This window comes from Quercus suber, unplaced genomic scaffold, assembly GCF_002906115.3.
Source record: "Quercus suber isolate HL8 unplaced genomic scaffold, Cork oak 2.0 scaffold_15, whole genome shotgun sequence".
In the NCBI taxonomy this organism is placed as follows: Eukaryota; Viridiplantae; Streptophyta; class Magnoliopsida; order Fagales; family Fagaceae; genus Quercus; species Quercus suber.
In genome coordinates this window covers 424,324-435,509 of record NW_027069480.1, presented here as the reverse complement: position 1 = coordinate 435,509, position 11,186 = coordinate 424,324, and the positions used below count along the sequence as shown (strand labels likewise).

Here is an 11,186-nt window from a genome sequence, read left to right as displayed (position 1 = left end):
ATGTATGACGCCATGTTTGCTGCCGGGTTGAGATTGCCCCTGACGGCTTGCACGTCAGCTAGCTGATTACCTTGGCATCTCAATTAGTCAGATTGCCCCAAACTCCTGGAGAATTTTTATAAGTGCCGAAGTGTTGTGGGTCGCTTAAGCGGAGGTCATCGTCAGCTTACCTTGGATGAATTCTTCTCATACATGCCAACGTCTGCAGTTCTTCCCGTATAACACTTCTCACCCTCCATAGGCAGACGGATGGGAATATGGTCAGGGATTTGAAAACGGGTACGTAGTTCATTAAAAATTTTAAGCGTCATCTTTGGAGAAAATTTATTCACAGCCCAGTCCTTGGGAAGGATGAAGGGACGACTACCTTCAGGACCTACAGAATCCCCTTCACTAGACTCCTCGACGCCTTCATCCCCGTCACTGTTCCCCCCTAATTCAACTTCACTCCCCTCGCCTACTTCCTCCTCTTGGCCGCTGTTTCCTTGACCTTCTATTTCTTCGACGGCAACATGTGCTGACGTCTCCCTCTCTGACGACCAGGAGGAACTCTCAAACTCACTACTTGAGCCTGAACCAAACACCTCGTCGTAGCCCGCTCCTTCGCGGACCGACGACTGATCACTCGACATCTACCTACAAGTGACGGGTGTAAACTAAGCACCTAGGATGACGACCTCACTTTAAAAAAGAGAAGAAGAAATTGAAAGCATGCGAGAAAGGAAGGGAAACTTACAAGTTCTGGAGTGACGGTTGAAAAAGCAACGGCGGGAACGTTGGTAGAGCTGACGGAATGTGGGCGACGGATGTGCTCTCCAGGAATCAAGTGAATGAAATAGTGAAAATGAGGAGAGGGGACCACATATATATAAGCTAAACGCACAGAAGACGAAGCGACGCCCGCGTTCAGACACGGAGCCAATCCAAGCACGCCACCTGTCTTAGCATTTAATGCTAAAAGTGTCAGCAGTAATAATTCGTCTTGAATCAAAGTGGCAGGAAGTGACGAATACAAACTCCATAACCCGTCAGGTACAGCCGACGGAGATATGGAGTAGGGGGCAACTGATATGAAAGGATTATAGCAGGTACCATAAGCTTAACCCGTCAGCTTCTGTTCTGGCTGACGGGTCAAGTTGTGACAAGCTAAACGTAATGAAATGCATGCTGACTAGATCAAGACAAAACCGACGGGCTGAAGTCCCCAAGTCTAACTGACGGCAATTTGAAGCCCCTAAGCTACTGAACGAAGCGTGAAGCTGATACTAACATTAGCTGAAGGGAAGTACAGGCTGACGGTTTAGAGGCTGACGGTTTAAAGGCTGACGGGTCTATGAAGACCATAACTTGATCATCACGCATGGGTTTTAGGGAAATTGCTTGTATTCCACGCCCAGTATCAGAGTCCTATAAGGAAAGGATTCCGCAATCTACGCGCATAAGGATTCCTATAAGGAAAAGACTTCTACTCCAAGGAAGAAAGGTCCACCCTTTACCACTATAAAAACCCCAATACCCTCATAAGCCGAGGTACGCATAGTTAACCCCTCTCTAGCACTCTAGAGTTGAAAGAAGTTCTAACTTGACCTTCGGAGGGTATTTGGCCGGCACCACACCGGTGCTCTCTGTTAGGTCTTTTCTTTTTTGTTGTGTAGGTGTCGTTTTGAGCATACAAGTATCGCGCAACTCACTGGTGAGATTTTTGGCATCATTATTTTTCATTTTTGAATATCGTTGCAATGGGATCGAAAAGGACACTGAAAAAGAAAATGCTGCCAAGACAAACTTTAGGTAGTCGTAAGTCATAACACATGCTAGTTGAGAGAGGGATCGAAAAGGACACTGAAAAAAAAAAAAGCTGCCGAGACAAACTTTAGGTAGTCGTAAGTCATAACACATGCTAGTTGAGAGAGACGTAAGTCATAACACATGCTAGTTGAGAGAGATGCCAGTCATAAGTCAGAATTAACACATGCTAGTTAACGTGGCTTTGACTCGACGGCGCCACCTTAAGGCCAAGTGGTCAAGGACCATTCTAACCTAAAATTTTTATTTTTATTTTTATTTATATAATAATTTAAAAAAATTTATTTGTCTATCCTTAAAAAAAATTTGAGAACATCCTCAGTTTTTTTTATGCCAATAAAATTAAATTTTGCTCCATAATTTGTTCTACATTCAGTGGATAAATAATTGCTTGGTTATGTAAATTGATAGAGATGTAGCTTGTAGCATTAATAATGAGACTATTATGTACCAATTTCAAAATATGAAAACTCGTAAAAGGTAATTGTAAACTTTATATATTTGTGTGTTTTTTTATTGTTGTTACTGTCAATATATGAATTTCTCTTATTATTTTTTTTTTAGGGATTATTTCTCTTTTTATTAGATTAATTTATACTTCTTAGAGAACACCTTGAGAAAAATTCAAGAAACCGCCACTGGGCTCTAAAGGGAAATAAACAATTTAACACATTTAAATACTCATCATCAGTTAGAGTAGCTGAAGGAATCAATGAGCAATATGGGACTAAATGTACGTTTGGGTAGCTTATTTTTTGCCAGCTTATTTTACTATTTAGCTTATTTTTATTACTATTTATGAGCCCTATTACACTTTTTGGTACTATTCATGGGTCCCATTATACTTGTGGAGTGACTACTGTACCAAGGGTGTGTGGTGGTATAAATCTATATTCTATATATAAATCTAAAAGCTGAAGCGTAGTATTTATTGTTACTACGCTCTAGTTAAGCCACATCAGCTTCTATGTTATTATCTTTTTTATTTTCAATTTTCCTATATTTTTTTTGACATTACTCATTCACTCTTTTTTTTTTTTTTTTAATATTTATACTTTCTCAAACTTTTTTCCTTCCCTTACCTTTACATCTCCCTACTACCCTTCCTTTAATATCATTCTTCATCTTTCTCTTTATTTTCTTTTATTTTTCTTTTTTTATTCTCACTCTCTTACCATAAATTTGTCATTTTCTCTTTCATTTTATGCATAATTTTCTCTAACAAAAAAAATGTTATTTCTCTCACTCTCTCTCTCTCACTCTCAATTATTTGGTAGTTTTTTTTTTTTTTTTTGTAATTTTTGAGCCTTTATGATTATTTAGTGTAATTTATGGTCCAATTTACAAATGGTTTGATTATTTATGAACGATACAAGCTTAAAATGATAATTTCTATCCTTTTTGTTTGTTGCAACATGGTGTCTCCAATGCAAAACTAATGAATATTAAAATTTCAGGTTCATGGGGGCTCAAGCAGTGTTGGTACATTTACAATTCAGATAGCTAAATACTATGGGGCAAGTGTGTTTGTTACTGCAAGTCTGGTTTCCAAGTATCACTTTTTGTTCTAACGCATAAGTTTGGTTTCCAAGTATTCATATATTTTTAGATTGTGATTGGCAATGAGCGATGAAAAATTGGCCGTTTGCAAGGATCTTGGGGCTGATGTTTGCATCAATTACAAGACATGGGATTTTGTTAAAAGGGTGAAGGAAGAAACAAGTGGATTTATTTTTTTTAATATTGAAACCTCAGTTTTCCTCAATGTTTATAGAGATTGATGTTTTTCATTATTCTTTTTGCAATGATTATTAGGTGATAAAAAAACAACTAATTAAATGTTCAATGGCAAGAGTTTATGTTATCCTGGATCTTATTAGGCTCTAAAGACTTTTCTTGATTTTTTTTTTGTCCACTTTTCTTTTTGCATTCACAATTATGCAATTTTGTTCTCCCACCATCTTTCATTATCCTTTAATTTTTCATTATGTTTTTGTTTACATTTCAAATGGCATATCTACTATGGATAGCTCCACATCTGATGGTAAAAGTGATTTTGTAGAGAAAATGTCCTATTGAGAAGTGATTTTTTTTCTAAGTAAATAGTTTCTTCATACATACTTTTTTTTTATACCATTTTTCAACTTCCCATTTATTACTCCATCAAGCCAAATCTATTTCCATTTTCTATTCAACCACCTCTCTCTCTCTCTCTCTCTCTCTCTCAATTAACGTTTCCTAACTTTGAAAATTTCCATTTATTATTCCATCAAATCCAATCTAATAATAGTTCAAACTCCCTTCAATTTTATGACTCTCCTTCTCCCCAATCAAGCAGCTATAAAAACCGTTCAATTGTCAACCACTTAGTATTATATATATATATATATATATATAGAGTTGGGTTCAAGTTACACCTGGTGTAACTTTAAGCAATGTTACACTACTCAATAACTTGTTATTGAATTAATATTTTGAAAATCCAACTGTTGAATTACATGTTCTATATGTTCTTAACATGCATGCCAATTTTCATATCAATCGGATGCTATTTACCATATGATTTATAAACTCATCTTTTATGCATTATTTTAAATTACAAAAATTTGAATTTTAATAATTGATTGATAACATGACTATTAATCTTTGATCACCTCGAAATTTTGCTAGCATGGAGAATATATGAAGATAATGTAATTTAACAATAGATTTGTCAATATTCATATCCAATTAAAAAATATTGAGTGGTGTAACATTACTTAGAGTTACACCATGTGTAACTTGAACCCAACCCATATATATATATATATATATATATTGTTGTTGTTGTTGTTGTTGTGTGTGCGTGTGTGTATTTGCAATTACTCTAGCCGATTTCTACAAATTTGAGAAGTCTCTCTAAAGTGAGTTTTTTTCCCCCATATTTTGCAGGTTTTCCCGATTAATTTTGTTGGTGATGTGCCATCAAAGATCTCAAGTGGCAACAACATTGGTTCCCATAAACCAACCAAAAAAATCTCAAACCTATGGTGAAGAATATAGTAAAAGAATTGTAGTGGGGTTTGGCTACTATAGTTTATGTGATCGTTAACCAATGTTTAGAAAGTTGTGTCTCAGATAGAAATGTATATTTAATTTTCGAGTAAATTGAAGATGCATTCACCATTATGGATAAAGTATTCCCTTTATATATACGTAGGATAAATCTGTTTTGTTGTATTCCCATTTTCTATCCTCCCACTTTTCCACTCCTCCAACCAAATAGACCTTCAATGAAGTGCCCATTTACTTCATTTTTAATATTCATATGCAACTAATTAGTTACATTTAGGAAATTATATTTTTGATATTGAAAACATGTCAAGCAATTGAAAGATATTGCAAGATCTAGTTTTAACGGTTAGCATGTATTGATTTGGTGAAACTAATTACACAAGATTAATGGTAATTAATTTTGATTGGACATTAAAATAAATAATTAAAATGAATGAAATTTTATGGTTGGTTGAGTTCATTTTTTATATTGTAGCCGGATGTATTGAATTAAAATGAGTAAGTTGATAAAATTTAAAAATTGTTATATAATATGATTTTTAGGTTTTCCTGTCCCCAAAGAAGTGATGAACAAGAAGGATTTCGCTTACCTCGTCTCGTCTTCCCTTCCGCCTTCCTTGAATTTTTTTTCTCTGTTTTATATTTAAATGATTTCTACATAATTTTTTTTCTTTGTTATACATATGCTATTTACAATTTAATTTTTTATATACCATATTATCATCCCCAAAACACTTACTTTCTCTCTTTTTTACCACTCTCATGACTATCCTATTGCCTCACTTTCATCTATACCTTATTAATGTCAAAGTTACCTCGTTAGGGATGGAAAAATACCTCTAGGGANGAATAACTTATAAGAAATCTACAAATTAATATTGGACAACTCATTTTGATAATATCTAATTAATTAAGAACTTATATTTTTCGAATTATTGTAGTATTAGAAAGACAAGCCTTTTTTCCAAAATTTGTGTTGGAAAACCAAATTCATACTTGGTTTTTCAATTTATATTGATGACATTAGTTGGTTTACATAATATACATTTTTTACATGTTTTAAATTATACAAGGAATGCTAATAATTTTTTGCACATACCAAACACCAGAAAACATTTTTCAGCTCATTTTCAAAGTTGCTACAAAATATAGGAAAATATAATAGTTTATCATAAAATAAATTTTTGAAAAATGATTCATTTTCCAAAACTCATTAATGTCTAAAAAAACAGAGTGTAAAGCAGAGAAGAGTTCAATAGAGGAGGGCTTGCCAGGATAAAAGACCTTAGAAGATGAGCTCGTTAAGAAGAGTTGATCAAGAAGGGAATGGCAAAATAATATTATGAACGCGACACCTACTTGTGAAAGAGATGATCGCAAGTCTCTTAGGCTTCGTTTGGTTGGAGGTGAAATAAGGAGGATGGAAAAAAATGAGAGAAAATAAGAGAGAAAATAGGTGAGAGAGATGTTTGGTTAGGAAGGAGAATGAAAGGAAAATTTGGTGGGGTCTAGGTGTTTTCTCCCCTAACCCACCAAAATCCTATCTCTCCAATTTGAAGAGAAAACTTGGGGGACTTTATTTAAACCCAATCAATTAAATTCTTACCTCTCTTTTTGTTAAGTTGAACGTGGAAATCTCAGGAAATGTTGGCATTTGACTATGCTTCAACCAACTTAATAATATTTTCTTGTTTTTTGGTTCACATTGTTCATCACTTTTTCTTTTCACATTTTTTTTTAAAATTTCTTTCTCTTCTACTTGTTTTCACCCCACCTTTTTATATTTCTATTTCTTCTATTCGCTGTTTGTTCACTTCTTTGTTTCAGGTTTCTTTTTTATTTATTATTTTTTTCCACCAATTTTGGATTCAGCTTCTGCCTTTTAAAATAATAACTTAAAAAAATGAAGTGCCCATATATAATTTTTATATAAATAAGTGTATAAAAAATTGTGTTTTCTTTTGTTTTATTTAATAAGGACATAATTGCAAATTTATACCAACTTCATTTTTCATAGTTTTCCATCTCTTCACTTTTCCATCCTCCCAAACAAACACATATGAGAGAAAACTAAATTTTTTCTATCCTCCCACTTTTCTATCCCTTCCCCATTTTCTATCCTCCCACTTTTCCACTCCTCCAACCAAATAGACCTTCAATGAAGTGCCCATTTACTTCATTTTTAATATTCATATGCAACTAATTAGTTACATTTAGGAAATTATATTTTTGATATTGAAAACATGTCAAGCAATTGAAAGATATTGCAAGATCTAGTTTTAACGGTTAGCATGTATTGATTTGGTGAAACTAATTACACAAGATTAATGGTAATTAATTTTGATTGGACATTAAAATAAATAATTAAAATGAATGAAATTTTATGGTTGGTTGAGTTCATTTTTTATATTGTAGCCAGATGTATTGAATTAAAATGAGTAAGTTGATAAAATTTAAAAATTGTTATATAATATGATTTTTAGGTTTTCCTGTCCCCAAAGAAGTGATGAACAAGAAAGGATTTCGCTTACCTCGTCTCGTCTTCCTTTCCCCCTTCCTTGAATTTTTTTTCTCTGTTTTATATTTAAATGATTTCTACATAATTTTTTTTCTTTGTTATACATATGCTATTTACAATTTAATTTTTTATATACCATATTATCATCCCCAAAACACTTACTTTCTCTCTTTTTTACCACTCTCATGACTATCCTATTGCCTCACTTTCATCTATACCTTATTAATGTCAAAGTTACCTCGTTAGGGATGGAAAAATACCTCTAGGGATGGAAGATGGGTCCAACCGTCTAGGTGCCTTGTCTTTTCTAGTATGATATAGTACTTATAGTTTTGTCCTCATCTCTTGAGAACTAATGGTGGCAGAAATTAAGGAAAAAAAAAAAATATATTATGACTATGGATTTTTGGTGTGAGATAACAAAAGAAAATTACTGGATATTTTTAGTAGTTTCTCTTCTGGCCAGGTACCATTATAAGTTTTTCTTAATTATTTGATTATTGAGTAAATGGTGTCTAAAAAATTGTTTTAGATGATATCTAAGGATTTTGGAAGAAGTGTTAGAGAGAAGTTTTTTTGTGGTGTGCTAGTTATGGTAAACCGTATCCTAATTGCTTATATTTTCGCATATTCAGAGTGTTAGGCCTAACCATTTTAGTAAGGAGTTACTAAAGTATATATTTATGAAATTGGATGTCATAAATATATGATGAATAACTTAAATGATTAAACCAGGTACTCAAGGATTAAAATATATTAATCTTCAAAGTGGCAATCTACATTCATGACTTTGTATTACTACGAATATTTTATGAAGGGGTTGTATGTATAATAAAGTCTTGGGATATAATTTATAAATAAGGCTTAGTGTGCAATTATATTTATATAGTGGTATTAAATATGATTAATGACTTGTCAAGAGTTGACAGAAAAGCCCAAGGCCCATTGGAGCTAGAGTCTTATTTGTTCCCTTTTGGTCCCACTCCAAGCTACATACTAAAACTCAATTGGAATGACCCAAAAAGTTAGCCCAATTAGATAATTAGTTATAAGAAAGAAACATACAGAATTTTATAAGAAAATGAAATGGTTTTGTATGTGAGTGTTGGACACTCTATGATTCTCCCTTGAACACAAACATATAAACTGATTCAGAGACCACACTTCTTAGACATAAGTGGAATTGGAGTGAAGAATAAAAATGTTCCCAAGTACTTCTAATTTTTTGTTTTAAATTTCACCGCACCAAGGTACACTCTCTTGTTCTTATATTCTGAAATTTACATAATACATGTTATCAATTGCGAATGAAGTAGATTTGTTATTTTTTTGTTGCGTATGTTTTTTCTGCGATACAAACATGTATTTTTTCAACAATTGGTATCAGAGCCAGGTTTTCAATTTCGAATTTGTATAACATGTTTTGTGAGTTTTAGAATTAGAGATAATAGTTTTATGATGTTAGAAGATTATGCAATTAATTTTCTGCATAGTTGTTGAAATATTGTTTGATGAAAACTGATATTGATGTTATGATGTTGTTTAAGTTTGATATTAAGTGTGTTAAATTGAACTTTAAGGCTATAGCATCAATGGAATTCAGTTTTGATATCAAATTTTTTCTATCATGTTCATTTGATGGTTGTTTATTCATGAAAAACCATTGAAAACTGCTTCAGAAAAATTATGGAAAATTCAAGTTTCACGAGATTCGATCGGTCGAAAATTACTTTCGATCGATTGAGTGAGAAACAGTGACCAATCTGTTTGATTCGATTGATATTTGATTGCTAGTCAATCGATCGAATGTTCTTTTTCGATCGATCGAGCAGTGATCGAGTACCAATCGAGCCAGGTAGGTTGTTTGGTACAATTTTTTTAATTTTTTCAACTGATCGAGAAACACATTCGATCGATCGAAAGCTGTGAGTTCTGAATTTTTCTAAGTGTTTTCACATATTGCAAGGCTGTGTGTGATTAGATTACACATGTTTTCTAATTAAAAACCTTTAATTTAAAACATTTAGTGGGAGAGAGATACAAGGGTTGGATCTCATGGCTTCCATTATCGGTTCATAGTAGTGTGGGTAAGCACCTCGTCTTGGCGTATATGCCTCGCGATCCCAAAGGAGGGTGTTTACTTCATAGTACTACAAGATTGAACTTACCCATTTAAAATAGTATGGACAAGCACCTCGTCTTGTCGTATATGCCTCGCGATCTTAAAGGAGGGTGTTTTGTTTCATGGTACTACAAGTTTAAACACTATAAGGGAGATGAAATGTGGCTACACATGATTCTAGGTAATGGTGTACATTAGACTAAGTGTAATGTTAACCTCCCAAAGGAGCTAAGTCATTATTACTTAGAGGCTAAAGGAAATATGGCATATTATTAGTGTTTGATAAGGTTATCATGATAGCACTAATAATGAGAATAGTTCTCAATCAATCATGGTGTTTATAATAAACACTATAAGGGAGATGAAATGTGGCTACACATGATTCTAGGTAATGGTGTACATTAGACTAAGTGTAATGTTAACCTCTCAAAGGAGCTAAGTCATTATTACTTAGAGGCTAAAGGAAATATGGCATATTATTAGTGTTTGATAAGGTTATCATGATAGCACTAATAATGAGAATAGTTCTCAATCAATCATGGTGTTTATAATAAACTTGCTACCAAGAAATTATAGACATGGATTGAGTTGTCGTTGCATATATTATATTATGGTTTTATTAAGGTTCCATATTATATGTTTATATGCTAAATTGATAATGTCCAAATATTCATATTACTATTATTTTAGATAATAATAAAACAACTTTATTAATCATAACATAATGTCACACATAATGTCATACATAGCATCATACAATAGGATTTAAAGGAACTAATCCTAACAATTGTTTACAAAGACCCGTTGCTTAAGTCACATACATTTGTATTGAGAAAATCCAAAAAGAAGTTTTTCATTACTGACAATGAATCAAAATCAACAGGAACTTGCAATTCAATTCAAACAAAATCAGAATCCAAAAAATAACCCATTAGTGTAAACCATATGAAAGCCCAAAAAAGATATAGCTGAGACTCAAAACACCTGAATAAGTTTCAAGATTAACAATAGAAAAACAGCTACAAGGACCATGGAGATGGGAAAAAAAGTAACAGGATAAATAATAATTATAATAATAATATAAAGACAAAAAAATCCCACAATGAAAATTTGTTGACAAGATACAGCTATACAAAGATGATTTTATTATTCCTCATCTCAGAAAATCATGAAATTGTACTAACCTGTCTGATTTTCTCAATTCCTGTTGCCGCAAAAAAATCAGGTTGTTGAAATGGCTGTTTCTCAATACCACACTTTCCCTGCAAAAAAGAATACCCAATAATGAGACACAAGTAATTGCAGTAGCAAAATAGAATGATAATTCTGCAAGAGTAAAAAATTTTCAAATTTAAGAGGAATTCAGCCCGAGCATTAAGCACAATGGAAAGGCATCTATAAATTCAAAGTAAATTAATTAGCAACTCAAGTGTAAACAAATCCCCAACATATATCATGCAAAAGTACTCTGTTATAAAACTAAAAAAATTAAATTTCCCCATAAATGGCATCATACAAATATCAATGCCCCCAAACACCCCCCACACCACTCCCCCCCTGCACCCCCACCCCCCCAAGCAAATACATGAACAAAGAAATCATTTGAGGGTGCTCGTTGCCAAACACCTACAAGTCCAGTCTCCATGATTGTCACATCAGCTCCCCTGCAAGAACCACATATATACA

At 33.0% G+C, this 11,186-nt stretch overlaps 1 pseudogene; it reads right to left on the bottom strand.

Moving 5' to 3' along the window:
* Nucleotides 1-632, bottom strand: part of LOC112029798 (geraniol 8-hydroxylase-like) — a 2,469-nt pseudogene extending 1,837 nt beyond the window's left edge.
* Nucleotides 633-11,186: the final 10,554 nt, after the last annotated feature.